Source organism: Leptonychotes weddellii, chromosome 13, assembly GCF_054177405.1.
Source record: "Leptonychotes weddellii isolate Sample4059 chromosome 13, ASM5417740v2, whole genome shotgun sequence".
NCBI lineage: Eukaryota > Metazoa > Chordata > Mammalia > Carnivora > Phocidae > Leptonychotes > Leptonychotes weddellii.
The window spans coordinates 68399100-68419516 of record NC_138381.1 but is presented as its reverse complement, the minus strand read 5'-3'; the positions used below and the strand labels follow the sequence as shown (position 1 = coordinate 68419516).

General features: G+C 46.3%; 1 protein-coding gene across 2 annotated transcripts in view; it reads left to right on the top strand.

Moving 5' to 3' along the window:
* SRRM4 (serine/arginine repetitive matrix 4) overlaps positions 1 to 20417 on the top strand; it is a 399023-nt gene that overhangs the window by 250564 nt on the left and 128042 nt on the right. The gene's annotated exons all lie outside the window — the stretch shown is intronic.

Below are 20417 nucleotides of genomic sequence, written 5' to 3'. Positions count from 1 at the left end.
CTCAGCTCAGAAACTAGCAAGCTTTGAACATTTTGACAAAAGCCCATATGCTGTTCCCTCAAATACACCCTAAACAGCACCCTCCTCCACGCCTTTCTGGCTGCCACTGCTGCTGAATTCTCTCTTCTCCAGCATCCAAAACCAGTACTCTGAGCTCAAGAGTCAGGGAGGAGCCTTCCAAGATCGTGAAGATGATCTTGGAAGAGTTTTATTTGGTTTTTCAAAAAGGATCTGATTGCTTTGAACTCAAGGATGAGAACAGACCCGTAGATGGTGAAAACAGTGGGATGGGGGAGAATAAGGGAAGAAAAGAAAGAAAGGCAGAAAGAAGGAGAAGAGGAGGTGGGGTGAAATGGAGAGGAGGCTGGGGAGAACATTCCAAGACAGAGAAAAACCCAATTCTTTTCATAAAGCATTCAATTTAGAGGAGTTTGAGAATGAAAGGAAGAAGGCTGTGCCCTCTGTCAGGGAAAATCAAGGCAGTATGAAAACTCATCTTTTGCTGGTGTTGGATGAGTGGTTCGGTGGGAGAAAAAGAACGAAGTGAACCAGGGGAGACCACTTGGAGGATTTATTAATCCTGGCAGGCTCCATTAGAGAGTAGATTGAAAACATGTCTGTGAAAGTGCTTCAGACAGAATGCCTGTTCTGGAACCACGGGATCTGAACTTTCCAGTGGGTGTGGGGTGGGTGACGGGGAGTCCTACCTACAGAATCAAACTCAGGCTGGAGAACTTTTCAGAGTCTGATAGGAGCCTAGCTCACACATGTCTTTAGAGAAATGGGTACCCCATGTCGGGAATGGGTGTACACTCGAAGCAGGATGTGGTAGGCTGCAAACAGCAACCAGTATTTGTGGCTGGGAGGGAGGGGGACACCTTGTGACACAGGCTGGAGAAGGGGAATAAGAACACCAAATGCCGTCCAAGACTGATGTTTCTCTGCTTGGAAAAAGGTTCTTTGTAGAGAATTTCGACGTCAGCAGTTTTATCTTCCTGGGTTTCAGCCATCCATTCCGCCTTTGGAGTACACCTACTGTTGGCAAATCAGGTGCTGTGTGGGCCAAAGAATATGCCCTTGTAGAAGAAACTAAAGACAATTTCATTGAAGACTACATGTGTGGCATTTGGTCCAGAGTCTGCCAAATATTTCAGGGATGCAGGAAGAGGAGAGCAGATTCATGGTGGTATTTGAATACAGAAAATGCCCTAAGTCCACCTGACTTGGTACCTTCACCCTTTGCCTATCTGTCTGTTACTGGCATGTCCCTTTATTGGTCATATTCTCAATCATATGAATTGCCCGAAGTCTCCTAACCCTCATGCTTTTTGTAGTATTGTTTAAATCCCAACATAATGCATCTGGGACTCCTAACAATAGCCAGCCCTCCTCCCCCAGGTGTCATTTCCCTCTAGGTGTCTTTTAACATCCTGGGTCTCCTTACCCCTGGAAACCACTGCTGGGGTGAAAGTCTGAGTCATAAGCCCCTAATTTATGTCACGTGGAAGGATCTCGTTCAATAGTTCTGTAACAGGTGTGGCCCCTCTATAGAATAGATTCCAGTTTTATAGCTGTTACTCCTGGTTTGGGGTGGGAAGTGAGTGGGGAGCATTTGTATTCAAGTCTTCAGGGAAGGCTGGGTTTGAGTCGTCTTTAAACAGACTGTCTATAAAACCTGAATCATCCCCATCCCCGTCCAAGCCAGCCACATCCAGTGAGGTCAGTTTCTGCAGCCTTTCTAATGTTGTATGCTTACTTAACAGTGAAAGTACCATGTTTCCAAAGCTGGGTTCTCAGGAAGGAAAGGGACAGAGACACTGGCATTGCATCAGCTGAGCCCCAGTGGCTTCCTCTAGAGGCAGTCTAGGGACTTGGTCTCATCAGAAATGTCATTTAGTTCCATGAGTCAAGACCAGCACTCAGTCAGCAGATCTGTAGAGAGATGGGGGAGGGATTGGATGAAACACCAGCCAGTTCTGTTGGTTACACACTTAATACGTGTTTATAGATGAGGGCTACCCCTCCTCTGAATGAACTTCCCCAGAATATTTTAAGTCTATCTCCGAAGATAATTTAGTACCAGGATAGAAGCTTACATTCAATTGGTTGATTTCATAGCACTGTGCATATATCATACAATCACACTCCAAGCAAAACCTCCCCTCGTTCCCCCCGCCCTGCCTTCCTCTCCCCCTCCATGAGGCATACTTGATGAGGCAATAGCTTTATGTGTATCAAATTGCAAGCAGATGTCTGACTCAAATGTCAGAACGGTATAGCAGAGTGGGAGGCAGTATATCATAGTGGTTAAGAGCTCAGACTTGAGTTTCAGACAAACCTGGATTCTTGTTCTAGCTCTACCATTTAGCTGAGTGTCCTAGACAAGAAGCTTTACCTTGCTGAGCCTGTTTTGTCAGCCTGAAATAGAAATAATAGTAGCCATCTCAGACACTGAATTATGAGGACTGAGTCAGGTAAAACACTTTGCACAGTGTGTGGTCCAGAGTGATTGCTTAATAGACATCACTTCTAAAGCAAACCGCTCAGTTTATAATGGCCAAAAGAAATCAACATTTCCTTCCAGTAGTGTATTCCTCATGCCTACCCATTTCTCCCCCAAAAGATGCTAGCAGTGAACATTGTGGGATCTCAGCTGCTGACAGGCCATGCATTGAGATGGAATTAACACACAGGAGGTGGGGTGGGAGTGGTCCCATCATTGTCTTCCCTGAGGGAAGGTTAGCTGCTTTCTGATAGGACTTTTTTAGTTAGGGGTGGAGGGCTGGTGAAGAATTATCTAGATTCAGAATAGATTGCTATAACATCCTCACAGAGTATTCTTTTCACTTGTGTAGAGATGACCAGGGACTTGGTCTCATCAGAAATGTCATTTAGTTCCATGAGTCAAGACCAGCACTCAGTCAGCAGATCTGTAGAGAGATGGGGGTCCAAAGAAGACTCAAACTCCTGAAAAATTAGTTTGAATCCCTAGTTCCGTCAAACCTAGAGTGACTGTATAATTTATTATTCATATCAAGAGTGAAAGGTTTGCTATGAGTAGTTATTCCAGAATGGAAGATGTAACGGGGACTACCCCAGGCCACCCGGGATGCAGGGTGGCCAAAGCGAAGCCTCACCCTATACGAGCTTGAAAGCATGAATCAATAAGCTAGGTGGAGAGTAAGAGACCCCTTTTTTGTCCCCACTGAAGAAGTACAGTCATTTTTCCTGGCATTAATTATTTCTCTTTTTTAATTGTTTGGCCCAGGAAAGTTTGTACCCAAAAAGTTTATGCTCAAAGTGGAAAACTTAAGTGTCTGAGGCTAGACCCAACTGTAATAATCATATCACCGGAATAGTAGCTGAGGACCTAATGAACATGTAAAAACCATTTGAAATTAGCATATCAATTGTTTGTGGATGCAGGAGTGTTTGTAAAGGGCTAGAAAGGCAGCCCTCTTAAATGGAATAAGCAATTCCCTTTACAATTCTTTTGGCAAGCTATTAATTTTCTTCGAAAATCCTCTCTATGCAGAATAGTCCAGAAGCAGACTTCAGCCCAGGTCTGTCCAAAGGATCATAAATTCCAAACTATTGGAGATTTTACTGCATAAAGGGGAAAGATGGCCAAATTGTAAGGCAGGAAAAATGCCTTTGAACCATTTAATTCCAGACTCCCCTTTGTGCCAAGAGATCAGTTAGCACATTTGTGCTGACTCTGTCCTCGGGAGCAGAGTGAGGGGCAGCTGGGAGGTGATTTCCTGACAGCCTGTGGTTAAAAACCAAGGTACTGAGGGTCATGGAGAATGCTTGCCCTGGCGATGAATGATTGTTTTTCTCTGGAAAAGGAGTGTTATTGTTTGGGTCAAACCTTTCTCCTTCTGAAAGGTGAAATTTGCTGAATGGTATACAGGGGTCATTGGGGGGGGCGGGGTGTGTGCATTATTTCTGACACAGCTGTTTTCACTTGGCAACCGTGCTCTCTTAGAGATTCGGGCTGCAGTAGATACTGAATGAAAGTTGGATGCATTAATTGAAGGAGTACACGCGGTCCAAATCCTGTGTCAGATTTGCTCTCTCCCAGCCCACCCCCACTCCTGACAGGCTTGGGATTCTTGATCAACGCCGCCTAAGAGACACACACTCTGCAGATTTGACTCGCACTGGTGTCAGATATAGACGTCCGTTTGGCTGGGGGAGTAGACATGTCGGCTGGTGTGGGTACAGGAGGTTGGACGAAATGCCACCAGGAAGTGCTTTTCAGGGCTGTGTGAGCCTTGATGAACTCCACCCCCACTCTAGGCCACCAGAAAAAAATGGGGGGACACCCCTAAAAGCCTAACTCCTGTGATGAGGAAAGAAGCCTCCATTGTGCGCTTCCTGCTCTTGCGAGCACCTCAGGCATGCCGCCGGGGCACGATAAATTTTTAAAAATATCCTTTCTTCCAGAGTGACTGGATTTACCTTCCTGTGGGGTGGAAGGACTTGCAGGGGCTTAATAAAACCAGAGTTTTTAAATTGCTCGTTACCAAGACTTTCTTTGAGGTGTGAGAGAACACTTCTGGGGAGAAAGGGGAATGGTGAAGAACTTGGGCTCTGAAGTCAGATCTGCTCAGGCTGAAACCTTGCTGTGCTACTTTCCTACCTTTGGACTCTGCTAATCACTTCACCTTCCCTGTGCCTCAGTTTGCCCACCTGCGTGAGACTGAGCTCACAGGGTTGTGGTGAGGAGTAGACGAGGTGATTCATGTAAAGGACATGGCACAGTGCCTGGCACAGACCAGGAGCTCCATCAACAATGCTCTTGTTGCCCTGACGTGAGTTACCCCAATGAGATGTTGGGAGAGAGCCACACCCCTCTGCACCTGGGCTGGGTGAGTTGCCTGGTGGTGACGGTGGGGATTCCTTGGCCTCGCCACCTGACCACCTCAGTGCTCTGTATTCGTTTTTGAATGTGGTTTTGGCATTCCCTAAGGAGCCACTGGAGATGTGTAGAGCTGTTCAAAAAAATCTGACAGACCCTGATGGCAAGCTAATCAAAAACACTTGTTTCCTTTTACTATTTATTTGCAGATGCTAGTGACTTTTGGCAGGAACTTGACCTTCTCAATCTTGGTTTCCTCATCCATAAAATGGGGCTAATAATAGCAGCCCCCTCCAAGAGCTGTTGAGAACACTGAATGGGCTAATTTATGGAAAGTGCTGTTTGGCACAGAGGAAGGGCTCCATCAATGTTAGCTCTTACTATTAATAATAAATTATAGTTTTTATTATTACTACATGCCAGGCCCATCAAAGAGGAAAAGATGAATGAAATGCAATCTTTCCCTGGGAGGGCCTCGAAGTTTAGCGGCAAAGGTGGACACAAGGCACCAGTAGGAATGGCATGAGGCAGACGGTCCTAGGTACTGTAATATGGGTAGGGATAAAGAAAAAGGGATGTGGAAAACCAGAGGAGGGAGGCACCCTCCATGAGGCATGGAGTCCCTTGCTTATAGTCACACAGTTATCCTTAGTGGGCTGATCTGTGAAATGGGAATGATTCTTTTATTTCATCAATTTTACCTACAAATGCAAGGAATGATCAGAATGAATAAGGCCTTTGTTGCTAGTAGAGTCTCAAAAGAGACCTTTTTTTTTTTTTTTTCTCCCCAGAAGAAAAAACAATTTAAACTTTCTGGAGGGGACATCATCTGCTGGGGGGCTCAGAGTAAGTGCTAATGAAGGGGGATTGTGGAAAGGAACTGCCCTGATTGTATAAAATTTCCAACTCCTCTGTCATTGGCTCAAGGATGCAGACTCTGGTGTGGACCATTAGGTTTCTTGTCCTTCGTGGTCTAGCTCTGGCTAAAACAAAATCCAGTCTGCATTCCTTGAGCAGCCACCAATGGTGGTGGGATTGGAGCGAGCCCACACGTGTCAAAGAGAAAATAAGCCACAGGGAATGAATCACAAAAGGGAAGAAGCCGCATGTGGCTAAAAAATAAAGTCATGCTTTCATTCATTGAACAATTTTATTGAGCTCCTACTCGATATAGCAGTGAACAACACCAAGCCCCTGCTCTCATGAGGGAGAAAGGTGATAAATGAAGAAACAAGATAATAAATGAAGAAATCATAGAAGGTCAGGTTACAATAAGTGTTATAAAGACGAATAAAGCAGGGGAAAGAGATAGAGGGTGAGGATGGGGCTGCTTTGTTGGATGGAGTGGTCAGGGACCTGGATGAATGGAGGGAGCAAGCCATGAGGATAACCGAGGGGAAAGGGTTTTTGAGACAGGGAACAGCAAGTGCAAGGGCCCTGAGGTGTAAGCATGCTTGTTGCATTTAAAGATAGCAAGGAAGTCAATGTGGCTGGAGCAGAGTGAGTGAGGGGAAGACTAACAGGGGATGACTCCCTAGATGGAGGCAGGAAACATTTCAAGCAATTAACATAGTAAGCCAGTTAAGGACTTCCCAAGTCCTTGGTTCCTAGGCTGGGAGCATGGAAGGGGTCACAGGAGGGGCTCCTGCCCTCTCAGTCAGGATCCTAGGTCTGATCTGCTTCTATTGGCTCCTCTCCTTGACTCAAATGCAGCCAGGATGACTTTGAATAGCAGTGTTAGAAGCTTAGCTGGGCCCCTGCATGTGTTATGGACAAGCATGAAATTTATAATCTCTCTGATTGTGATCAATCAGATTAGGAAATTGAAAAACACACTGTTTAGACTTCCAAATAGCAGTGGCAAATCTTGTTCCCATGATGGTGAGGGTTTGGTCTATCTCTCATATCCATGCATGCAGATCTAGACTATCCCTCTCACCCAGCCGCCCCCCTTCACGGTGCACCTTTGAAGCTACAGTTTGCTTACTCTCCATCTCTCTCTCTCTCTCCCCCTCCCTCCCTCCCTCCCCCATCTTCATTGGAGATTTTGCTGAGGGAGCTCCCATATGCCACAGCCTGTGTGCGGAGCTCCGTGAAATAAAACACGAATTAAGATGTCATAGAGACAAAGCCAAACCAAATACAGAACAATGCCGAACCCTAAAACAGTCATTAAGTAATTCACGTCTCCATGTGTCTGTTCAAAACAAATATTAAGATCCTCTGGACGCAAATGTTTCTCATCAGGAGAAGCCCCCCGTTGCCGGATTCCCTGGGCTTACATCCCGCTGACAGCTTCACTGAGCAGAAACACCAGTGGATCACTGTTCTCCGGCTTCATTAAAAGTTAAGCTTAGGCAAGTGAGCTGGAATTTTATAAGACAGTCCCCACTCCTTTGGGGGGAGAGGTGCCATCTGGGCCTGAAATGTGTGTCTTCATGGTGTGCACGCTCACTCATGGTGCAAAGTGGGTGCCGAGCTCCTTCTGTCATTATGTGCCCAGCCCTGTGCCAGTGAGCAAGCATGTTTTATCCATTGCCTCATTCCATTTTCACAAGAACTCTGGGAGAGAGGTGTTTGAAAGGCTGTTTTATAGACGAGAAAGCGAGGCTCAGAGGTTGGAAGTGACCTGCTCAAGGACACCTGGCTGGTAAGAGGCAGAATTGGGATAAGAAGCCAGAGCTCTTTTTTTTTTTTTTTTTTTAAAGGATGTGATCTTTTTTTTTTTTTTAAAGATTTTATTTATTTATTTGAGAGAGAGAGAGAGAGCACATGAGAGGGGGGGAGGGTCAGAGGGAGAAGCAGACTCCCTGCCGAGCAGGGAGCCCGATGCGGGACTCGATCCCGGGACTCCAGGATCATGACCTGAGCCGAAGGCAGTCGCTTAACCAACTGAGCCACCCAGGCGCCCAAGAAGCCAGAGCTCTTGACTGATGTGTGTCGAGTCTAGTACGCTTTGCAGAGGAAGAACACCTGAGACCAGGGAGGTGGTGAGGCATGGCTTGTGCAAGGCCACACTGTTCGTAAGAGGTGAAACTGGGATCTGAACTCGGGTCTGCCTGACGGCAACTATAGTTCTTCTCTACCTCCTGTACCTCCTGTCGCTGTGGTTTGGCTTTTAAGATTGTGGGTGTCTTTGTCTCATTTTGCTCATCTTGTTTTATGTCCAGTCAGCTTAGGCAATAGCTATTCGTTATAATCCCAACTCACTCCACTCTCTGTAACACTGCCTTTCTCTGTCCATACCCTCCATACCCGTTCTCCACATCGAGCTAGAAGAACCTTTTCGAAAGGCAAGTCAGCCCATACACACCCCCTCCACCCATCTAAAGCCCTCCATCGCTGTCCTTTGGTTTACACAATACAGAGCTGACACCCTGTGAAGGCCTAAAGACTCTCCAGCCCAGCGTCTGTCTGCCAACCTACCCAAGATTGTTTCTGAAATGCTGCCCCTTACTCCCTCTGTTCGGCCACACCCCTCTCCTTTCAGTAACTCAAATTTTCCGTGCCCTTTCTGCCACCGGGCCTTTGCACATGATGCCAGGAAAGCTCTCCCTCTCCCCTGGTGCCTAATTTATACCTACTGCACTTTCAGACCTTAGCTCAAATGTCATTTCCTTGGGGATCCCTTCCATAATGCTCTAGACTAAGTCACACCTTGAATTACAGACTTTCTTATCATGGCAGGTACCTCTCGGCTCTCAACATGCTTATGATTTTATATTGATTTGTGAGACCCATGTTAAAGTATACCTCTCCTAAGAGACTGAAAGCATCATGGGCACGGGGACTATGTCTGTGTGCTCCTTGGTGTATCTCTTTCACCTGATACACTGCAGGGGGCCAAACAGTTGTTGGTTGAATGCACGAATTATAACACTTTCCCCTCATCAAGTCGCTGGCACACCTAATAGTCTGAAGTATATGGAAATGCCAATATTAAAAAACAGCAAAGTTAATTCCTTTGATTTGCAAGAGAAACATTTGAACTGCTGGGGGCGTGGGGGTGGGGTGGGGGACCATGTCTGTCTCATTCCTTGCTGTATCTCAGCACCTAGGACAGTGGTCCATGGTTGGGGATCTTTACATATTTGTTGAATGAATAAATAATGAGGGCATGCAGGAATATGCATGTGGTACTGATGAGGAAACTCGGGGACTTACAGAGGTACAGCATCAGAATTTTAGAGCTAAAGGGATTTTTGAGATCATCCAATCTCATTGTACATGGGGAGGTCTGAAGGATATGTCTTATAGTATGTGTAATGATGTATTAGAACCACAGTGTTCGGGCGCCTGGGTGGCTCAGTCGTTAAGCGTCTGCCTTCGGCTCAGGTCATGATCCCAGGGTCCTGGGATCGAGTCCCGCATCGGGCTCCCTGCTCGGCAGGAAGCCTGCTTCTCCCTCTCCCACTCCCCCTGCTTGTGTTCCTGCTCTCGCTATCTCTCTCTCTCTGTCAAATAAATAAAAATCTTTAAAAAATTAAAAAAATTTAAAAAATCATTTAAAAAAACCCGCAGTGTTCATGTATAATTCGTAAATAATACACATATATATGGGGGTTTCATTCTCAAAATTTCTTACTGAGAGAGATATGAGATCAAAAGATCTTTAGGACTCACTACTCTAGTTCAGATCCCCATTTTGCAGATGGGGAGACTGAGACCCACAAAGGGGGAGGGGTTGCCCGACGTTCATAGCCTGAGTCAGCCTGAGTGAGCTCTGGGTTCAGTGAAGTGGTGTTTGCCCAATGTCATGTTTGTGTTTGAATTTCCCTGCTGTGATCAGGTGGCCAGACACTGCTCTCTCTTGCCACCCTACCCTCTGTGGGGAGATACGGCATCCTGCCTCCATAAAGACCTCCTGTGGCATATGCTGCCCGAAGCCTGGTCTGGGGATCCTGATGAGATGTCCGTCTGTACCCAGCCTGTGCCTAGCAGAGCAGGTGAGCAGCACCGGCTGTTTCTGGGATCATGTTTCAGAGCTTGCAGCTGATAAGGAGGCTTTTGTTTGGCTGGCCTGCCTTCCACAGCCAGGTGGCAGGTGATTCTGGGGCTCAGCCCACTCCCATAGGGGTAGGTGTCTGGGCAGTGGTGCAGGATGGACTCAGGGCCACTGTTTACCATGTGGATAATGTTTCCAACAGGAACCCATTGTTGTAACAGCACCTTCCATTGGCCAGCTCCTTACAAACCAGCATCACCTTGCTGTGGCATTTAGCCAGCAGCCAGGATGGGAGGGCCAGAGGAGACCTTTGAGGAACTCACATTCAGCCTTTTCATTTTATTGATGGGGAGACTGAGGCACAGAAAGAGCAAAGGGCACTCCATGGAGCATCAGAAAGTTAATGCCAGAGTGATAGCTGAAATGTGGCCCACTTGACACCTAGTCCTAAGATACCACACTGCTCAGAGTTCCTTGGGGAGGAAGGCAGAAAAACGAATTTATTCCCATTTTACAAATAGGACAAGTGAGGCTCAGAGATGTGAAATGACTTGCCTAAAGTCACATCATGAAATCATGCTACATCCTCATCTTTGTTCTCATTCAGTCCTCACAACAGTAAGTGTCCCTTGTGTGTCCCTCTCACAGATGAGGAAACTGAGGCTCAAGGTCTTATAAAGACCCAGAATAAACTCCAGGTCTCTTGACTCCCTCCCACTGTGGGACAACATCTCTGACCCCAAGAGCTTGCACACCCAGCATGGATCCAAATTCATTCCTGTCAGAAACAAAGAATCGTGATTGCCAGGATCCCTTTTTTAATTTGTGCAAAGGGATTTTACATCTCCCTTCTGATTGTTCATTCATACCTTCATCCAACACAGGACTTCTACTATAGGCAAAGCATAATGATGAATGCAATTTTCTCTTACTGTCAAGCTGTTTACATTTTAGTAGGGGAGACATGTCTATAAATAACCAGCATTTAGCAGGCAGCGCAGGAGTTAATATCATCAAAAAGTGAATCAAATTCTGAACAGATAGGGCACCTGGGTGGCTCATTTGGTTAAATGTCTGCCTTTGGCTCAGGTCACGATCCCAGAATTCTGGGATCGAGCCCCATGTCGGGCTCCCTGCTTAGTGGGGAGCCTACTTCTCCCTCTCCCTCTGCCGCTCCCCCTGCTTGTGTTCTCACTTCTCTCAAATAAATACATAAAATCTTTAAAAAAGTCTGAACAGATAAAGTGACCTGCCCAAGGTCATACAAGTTAGTTGTGATGCCATGCAATTTTAGATCTCTCCTATTCATAAACCAAGCTCTATGCTAGGCAGTTTGTAGATATTATTCACTATATCCTCACCCCAACCCTGTGCAAGAGATACCATTGTTCCCATTTTGTAGGTGGTAGAAGCTCAGGATTTAAGCAACTCAGCCAAGGTTATCACCGTGTAAAGGTCAGAGTTAGGATCACAGCCCAGATGTGCTGCTCCAGACTTTTCTCTTACCCAACACTTTCTTCCCCAGAGGCATGATGCAGAGCAAAAAAATGTCACTGGTGAGCCTAGCTATTCTCCTACTTTTAAATTTCTAGATGATCACTCTAGTGGAGGCTTACCCCAAGACTGGGCTCAGGCAGAGGGGAGAAGGGACTGCCCAGCAGCGAGGCTGACCTCACAGGGCTCAGGGCTTGGTGAGGGCTTGCCCTGGGGTATTGATGGTCTCCTCCCACAATGGGCAATAACTCAGAAGGAGAATCAGCCAGCGGGAAGTGCCTTTCATGCTAGAAGTGCTCTTCCCAGCAAGAGGATTATCGAACCATCCATGAAGAGAGAGGGATAACCCTTCAAGACAAGGAGACAAGCGATATTGGTAGTTAACCATATGTTTTCTTGACCAGAGCTAAACTCAGAGATGGCAATGCAGAGGACCACAAGCTGAATCATTGGTGTTGAGGAAGAGGGTGGGATAATAGATATTTGGTAAGCACCAGGATTTCATACTTCTTTGCACTAACCTGGGGAGTGACTAAAAACAGCCTTATGTTGTAAGTGAGAACACAGGTCCAGAGAGGTTATTTTACTTGTCCCAGTTTGCCCAGCTTGGCAGAACTTGGACCATTGACCATCAGTTCATGCATATTACCGTGGAGACATCCAGCATTCCTGCCCCACAGCACCATTCTGGTCTTGCGGGTCCCCTCCCCGCCTCCACTCTGTCTCTCCTCTCCCTAGCCTGGAGGCAATCTCTTTCTACTCTGGAGAAGTCTTTCTTTCTTTGTGTTTCTTCAAGACTCTCTCCTAAGTCCATAAAACCCCTTTGCCTGCAGGCTTTGACTTTTCCAAAAAGCAAAAGCTGAAAACACTCATATTCTTCCTGTTTTCAGCCCTGACACATGCCTCCCCTGAGGCAAGGAGGGTAGAACCCACTCTGCTTAAATGGTTAAAAAAAAAAACAAAGGAGAAAATACAGGGAGGAAAAAAACCATATAGGTTAGGTCAGTATCTCAAACTATTATCCCACTTCACCTCTCCTTAAACCCCGTAAGCTTTTGAGATGGTACTATTAGGATCTCCAATCAACAAGTGAGGAAGCTGAAGTTCAGGAGGATTATGTGACTTCTCCAAGGTAACACAGCCAGAAAGTAGATCCAGGATTCAAACTCCAACTTGTAAGGCTCCAGTAGTCAAGATTTTAAACACCATGTCCCACTAATACACTACCTGTGAGAAAAAAAAAAAAAATTAAGATTGTCCAGAGATGGGGGCGCCTGGGTGGCTCAGATGGTTAAGCATCTGCCTTCGGCTCAGGTCATGATCCCAGGGTCCTGGAATCGAGCCCCGCATCGGGCTCTCTGCTCCACGGGAGGCCTGCTTCTCCTTCTCCCTCTCCCACTCCCCCTGCTTGTGTTCCCTCTCTTGCTGTGTCTCTCTCTGTCAAATAAATATAATCTTTAACAAAAAAAAAAAAAAAAGATTGTCCAGAGATGAGGAGTGACTTTCCCCAGATCATTCAGCAGGTCAGCAGAATGGGACCCAGCTGGCTGATCACAGGCACAACAATGTGCACCTACATTTAATGAGCATCCCCTGCATGCATCTGACCTGTGCTCATGCTCTTCAGTCTCTAAGGAGGTTATACTCAATTGAATACAGGAATAAAGTTCCAGAGAAGAAAGAGACGTTCCTTAGAGTGTCAGCCAAACTATAGACCCTTGCACCTGAGTAGGGACAGGAGGCAAGGAGGTTCCATAGAAAGTGTCAAAGAGGGGCACCTGGGTGGCTCAGTCGTTAAGTTCAGGGAGCCCCGCATCTGGCTCCCTGCTCAGTGGGAAGCCTGCTTCTCCCTCTCCCCCTCCCCCTGCTTGTGTTCCCTCTCTCACTGTCTCTCTCGGTCAAATAAATAAAATCTTAAAAAAAAAAAAAAAGAAAGTGTCAAAGACTTCAACTAATTGGTAGTAGTTGCCTGAAACCCTGTGTTGAGATGGCTTCTGGGGATGTATCTGAGATCAGTAGCAAAGAGTGTTCTGATCGATTAGTGATGTCTGTCATTGGTGCAGGAAAGGGAGGCGGCAGTATGCATGCTATATATTTACCCTTCCCAGGATGGGAATGCTACAGCTCTTGGAAGGAGCAGATCAAGTACCAACCATTGACCACTTACTATGCTGTTGGTGCCATGCTTTCTACATTCATTGTTTCAATTACTGTGGATTGCAGGGCACCCTCTCTCCCCCATTCTACAAATGAGAAAAACAGAACCTCAGAAGGGTGAAGTTAGTTTCCCAAGGCTAAAGAAGCCAGTCAGTGGCTAACCAGCTCTGATAACTACTGGTAAATACGTAAGCCATTAGGCCGATGAATAGACTTTCAATAGATGGGCAATCCCAGAACATGGTAATTAGTGTGGAAATGTATATATTTGGCCAGAGGGCTTTGTCTTGTTTTTCTCCATACATTCAGCCCCTAGCACAGGGCCCAGCAAACAGCCGACACCCCTTGCGTATTTACTTGGAACTGTGAGCAGTCCCTGTGCTAGACGCCCTCAGAGGGACGGTTCAGAGAGGAAAGAGATTCAGCTGTGCATATAATGAAAGGGAAGACAGGCTCAAGGGCCAGCCTGCCCACTGCTGATTCTCAGATGCCAAGCTAAGTGGACACATTTCGTGATCTCCTCAGGCACGTCAGGGAGCTGAAGCAGGACGAGGAGGAGGAAACGGGTGTCCTGCACCAAGGGAGCTATTTCTGGCTTTGTGTTCTACCAGCAGGAGGCTGGAAGGCTGCAGGAGCCAGATCTGCTGCTGGGGCTTACTCAGAGTCAGGACAATGCCAGTTTCTTCTTGCCTGGAGCACCTGAATGCCATGCAGGAGGGGGAAGGCAGTGGGGAGGGGTGTCCTCATGGAGCCAAGTCCTCTCCTGCCACATCTCTTCCCAGCTGTGTCCAGCCCCTGTTAAGTTCGGGGGTGATTTATCTGATCTGCAGAGTTGGCATGTTTCAAATTATGAAAGCGTCGTGTGATGGGTAGAATGATTTTTTTTTTTCTGTTTCGCAGATGAGAAAACTAAGACTAATCGAGTTATTTATAATAATAGCAGCACAACTACAACAGTGTAAGTCAGATGTTATGCTAAGCATTATTCCGTATGTGCTAACTCACTGAAGCTTCATGATGCCCTATGAGACAGGGAATATTCATGTCCCTGTTTTGCAGAGGAGAAAACTTGAGATTTAGCGGGGTCAAAAGTTCATCAGACCCAGCCGCATCTGATTCCAGTGCCATCAGACCCAGTCCCATCTATTCTAGTCCCATCTGATTCCAGTCCCATCAGACCCAGTCCCGTCTGATTCCAGAGCCTGTGTCCTCAACCTCCATGCTGTACAGCCTGCCTCTGGACCAGCTCACTCACTTATTAATTAATAATTTGCATTCATATAGTGTTTTACATTTTCCAAATACTTTATGGATATTTGTGCTTTTGAGCTGTGCTCTCACACAATAAGGTAGGTGGAAGAGGTATTCTTTTTGCTTCCCGTCCTTTGACACATCAGAAATGGTGCCTGGGGTTGGAAAGGTGCTTCTGCTCTGCTCTGTACTGTGCTTTGTACAGTACATATGACATATATGATACTTTGAATAGTACAGCAAAGTACTGTACTGTATTTCTCTTCCCCAAGCCTCAATTTTATCATCTCTAAAATGGGGGAAATGACTTTCTTCCAAGGTTACTGTGAGCATTGGCGATGATAAACTGAAAGAGCCTAACATACCTGGCACATCAAAGAAGAACCCAGTTCCACCTTGGAGTCTACCATTTTATAGGAGTGAGTAAATACTTCTCTTGCTGGTTTTCTTTAAGGATGGGGATGAACAGTTACCAGGTGGCTGGCTGAAGTTAGCCTGGTCATCTGTAACTGAGAAGTCATGCCAAGTTTATTCTTAGCATCCTCTTCTTTCCCCTGTACAACTGGTCATCGGAAAGAAAGGGACTCAGACCCAGGAGCCATGAAATCTCCACTCTATTTAATCCCAGTGGACTCTGCATTTCCAGTGACGGGTCCTGTATTCAAGACCTTGGTGGTGTTGGTTTCTACTTGGGCAAATCCAGACCAGAGCTTTAGCCAGCATTGGGTTAAACTTTTGTTAGGTGCAAGAGGCATCTCTGAAAAAGTAGAGGCAAAAAGAACACAGAAAATGTATTTACCATTGGAACACAGATTTTGTGATTACAAGTCATCTGGCCGTGCACAGCCCTATCCTGAGCTATAATTATGCTTATTCTGAGTTTTCTCAAGAAACAGCTAGAGATGGAGGCATTTTGCCAGAGCTTAACCTAAGTGAAAGCTTAGCACTGTCTGTAGTCATGGGATTGTTTGACCATTGGAACCTAGGAGGCAGTGCCACTGGAGAGATGGAGACTTCCTTCCACCCACTCCCCTTCTTTCTTATGAATCCCTCAGACCACTGCAGTCAGTTCCTAGCACTCCTTTTTCCAAGGAACATATTCTCTGACCAGGAGAGAATGTCTACTGGCTGATACCATTTGGACTCAAAGAATAAGCAGAATAGATGTCACCTTGGATGTTTCAAGGCCATTAAATGAGAGAAGAGTAGTGAGGGTAGGCAAGAATGACAGCTATAAGAGATAAACCCTGGGATCTCAGTGGCTTAATATGATCCAGTCATGTCCTGTTCCTGTCTTAGTCCTCTGTGGGTTGAAGAAGGGTTTTGCTTCATGTAGCTATACAGGGACCCACCTCCATGACATGGCTTCAAGGTTATAAGGCATGATTCAGCTGAAAGATGAAGAGAATGAACTGAGGTAGAGAAGTCCCACTTGGTCTTAACTGCTTCGACCGGGAAGTGATCCAACACTTCCATTTACATTCCATTGCTGGAAGCTAGTCGCAAGATCCCATCGAGGTGCCAAGAGAGCTGGGAAGTATAATCTAGTAGCATCTGGGTAGAAAGGAAATGGAGTTTGGTGCGATCCTCTCTGCCTATATTGGAATTGCCTGTCATTCCTGGAATCACATACTAGTGTGAGCATCTGAGGACTGTCTGATAAGTTTTTTCTTCATATGAGAGGAAGAGGGAAGGAAAAATAAATTACTGTTCACTGAGCATTTACTTTGGTCCAGGCACGATGCCAAACTCTTCATATGCATTAGCATGTTTAATGTATTAACTCTGTCAAGTATATGTTGTTGTTCCCATTTTATAGACAAGGAGAGCCCCAAAGAAAGGAAGTAATTGTTCACGATCACACAGCTAGAAATTTCTGGTGCTAGGATTTGAATGTAGGTCTTAACCAATAGACCACACTGCCTAGGTGAAGTGCAACGTTCAAGTGTTTCGGGGAGGATTAAACATCATGATAGACAAAGCGATCAGCCAGGGCATGGCCCACCATTAACACTTAATTAATGTTGGTTACAAAGAAGAAAACAGGAAAAGAACTTAGCTGCCAGAAAGTTCCTCTTTGATCTTTGGGAAGTCATTTCCCCTGATTGCTTTTTCCTTTACAAATTGGTATCCCATCTATTCACTTGAACATTCAGTAACCTATTTATTGAGTGTGTTTTATGTGACAGACCTGGTGCTGGATGCTTTGGAAGTACAGTGAACTAGACATAGTCTCTGCTCTCAGGGAGCAGAGCCGGGGGTTAGGATGGATTCATTCTCCCCAGATTCCTAGAGATTCTGAGAAAGGACACCGGTTGTCAGAAATGTGGGCCAGTGGCCAGTGAGATGGGATGGAAACCCAATTGATTAGAAGGGTATATTTCCCATTCACAGGGCAAACGAAGTAAGAAGACGGGTATAAGGGACTGTCATATTTTTTTTTTAAGATTTATTTAGAGAGAGAGAGAGAATGCAGAGGGGAGGGGCAGAGGGAGAAGGAGAGGGAGAGACAGTCTTAAGCAGACTCCACACTGAGCACAGAGCCTGGCATGGGGCACAATCCCAGGACCCTGAGATCATGACCTGAGCCGAAACCAAGAGTTGGACGCTCAACCGACTGTGCCATCCAGGCGCCCCTGTCATATTTTTTATTTAGGCCGTTCCAGAACATTTTTCCTTTCCTTGATCGTGACAGAACCTTACTTGCATGCCTATCAGGGCTACAATAGACACAATTTTATTTCTCTGTTACCCTAGACATTGTAATTGGTGCAGGGCTAGCATATGATACTAGGAGAGCCAATCTCAGCCCTTCTCCAGGATCAAGTGCAAGGGAGGGGACTCTCACTGGGCTCTGGTGGTGAGAAAGGCCAAGCTGGACAGGAGTAGTAATAGAAACACCCGGCATTTACTTAGTGTTTACCCCAGTGCCAGGCACTGTGCTAGGCATTGTATATGAACTATGTTGCTTAATCCTCACAAACACCTTATAAGGTGGGTACATTTTCATCCTCCTTTTACGGTTGAGAAGCCTGGAGCGCAGAGAAGTGACAGCACTCATTCAAGGTCACACAGCTAGTAAGAAATGGAGTGGGGACTTGAATCCCAGGCCCTGTGCTCATAACCACTAGCATTATCTCTGTATAGTTCTATCTGGGGCCCAGGGAGGAAAGACATGTGGGAAAGCTTTGCTTGGCTTGAGGTACAGCCTCGTTAAGGAGCAGGGGTAAGTGGATTGAACACATTCACGGAGGCCGCACTCCCCTGCCTCCCCTTATTCCCACGAACTGTGTCATCCAATCAAACCCTCAAACTGCACAGTGCTATACCCTCCTTGTCTCCAGCTGTCCTGAGCCCCCGTCCCCAGGGTTCTGTGGCATCCTTCATTCCCAATGCTCTCAGGGACACGCTGCAAAAGATTGAAGTCAGCAGTTGTGTAGATCACTATCAAAAATGAGGGCAATTTTATATACATTTTCGGTTCCTATTTCCCCTACTTCCTTTCCCCCAAGGGTTTGAGATTGTTAAGCAGGCGAGCTGGTAGAGGTTACGAGGGGAGGTCACCAACTAAAAGTGAGATATCTCCAGTGCTTGGATATCTAGATGTGGCTAAGACAGCGCTCCCAGCACAGCTCCGAAAGGAAGTCCTTTTGATGGGCAGTAGAAAAATCAGAGGGACACAGGAAGGGCCCTGTCCTCCCATATCTCAGTGTGATCTTTGGATCTGTCAACCACATACCCCAAAGTCCTCCTAAACAAACCATCCTAGAGAAAATGCTGAATTATCTTTCTAGTCTATGTATGACAGTATTACAAAATTGTCATATGAAGAGGCGATCAGAATAGGTAGTCCAAAAGTCTAAGGAATAAAGTACGGTAGAGATATTTCAGAATGTTAATTTAATAAAAAATTGTGTTACAGTCTGGACTGGGGTTGTTGGTGGGTTTTCCTGGCTTGTAAATTTTTGTCACGTGTTGTCCTCTCATTGCAAATAAACATTCACTTAAGGACCTAACTTTATTTTTGAGATTTCATATTCTTTTTCTTAAAAGGGGGCTTCCAAACTGTGTAAGCTTCATGTCCCACACACCTGGTTATGCCCCTGGTTCTAAGGTTTCCCAAACCATAGGATTCTGTGGTTTTTATGCTCCGGGGATCCACCATTTGTCATCAGCTGAGCTGATGGGGTGATTCCTGCCTCCTAGGACACACTGTCTTTAGGACCTCAGATTCCTAGACTTCACAATCCTAGAAGCTCCCCCCCTCCCCTTTGTGCCCCAGATATTTGTGGACGACATCGGTGAGTTCCAGGGGCTTGGGCAAAGCACTGCAGTTTCAAGAGCAGCTGTTCGCGATGGAGGAGGGGCAAAGAGGCAGAGAGCTCTCACAGGAGGCCTGCTTTTCTTTGAATTTCTACATTCATTAGGCTTTTCTATTCTCCATCCTGCGGCTGCCAGAGCTGATGAGAGAACTAGGTAGGTCAGGGTCAGGAGAGGCTCCAGCCGCCTTATTTACAGGCCAGGAAATGGGCCAGAGTGTGGCAGCCTGCTCGGCCAGTCAGCCAACAGCCAGGACTCGAACCTGGGAAGAGACTCCCTTTCCTTCCCACCCTGCTCCCCCAGACTCCGTAGAAAGGAGAACAAGCGCAGAGAAGGCTCTTTGCTTCCTGCTGGGGGAAAAGTGGAGATAATTTCCAGAGCCTGGGAAATAAGAACGTCCTGGTTCCCACCAAGCCACAGGCTCTTCTTGAGGAGCTATTTTCCTTTGTTCCATTGGCAGCACCCCAGGTTCCCCCGTCCTTTGTGATTTCGCTGTATTTCGGGGGGCACTGAGCTGGTTTACTCAGAGAAGATGGAGAACGCCGCTCAGCAGCATCACCGTCCCTGAGGGTTGCAGAGTCCAGTGTTTGCAGTTGCACAAAAGCCTAATTTGAGAGAAACAGAATAAAAGTTATACAACAGGCTTGGTCCTGGGTGCAGACTCCCCACACCCTAGCTGCCTCTTGGGGAGAGGGGAAGGGACAGCTGGGACCTGGCTGCCTTCTGGAGCTCTCAGCACAAAGCTCTGGGTGAGGAGGGGGTTAACACTTTCCTGGCCTGAGCCTAGAGAGGCTGGATCCTAGTCTCTCAAAGCTGAAGGGGCTCCATCGTACAGACGGAGAAACAGAGACACTTAGAAGTGTCTTCCCTTCTGAGAAGAGGAGAGGAGTAGTCCCCAAGGAGACTGTAGTATGGAGGTTGCCAAACCTGGCTGCCCAGTGGAATCCCCTGGGGCTCTTTAAAAAATACAACGCCTGGGCCCCACATCCAAACATTCTGATTTAATTGATTCGAGGTGATATCTGGGCATCAGGATTTTTTAAAGGCTCTTTAGGGGATTCTAATGTGCAATGATGATTGAGAACTGCTAATGCAGTTGTGAAGGAACAGAGAGATCTATATTTGAATCTTAGCTCCACTATTTTATAACTGTGATCTTGAGCAAGTGACTTCACTCATGTGCACCTAAGTGTTCTTCATCTGTAAATTGGAGCTAATAGTAATATCTAGCCCATAGAGGGTCAAAGTGGGAATTAAATGAGGTAATATACATTAAGTGCTTAATGCAGTGCCTATCACCTTATAAGTGATCAACACTTGTTGGTTTTATTATTGTTGAGATTGTATTACTCATATATCTCATCATTCCAAGCCCCCATGTTGGGA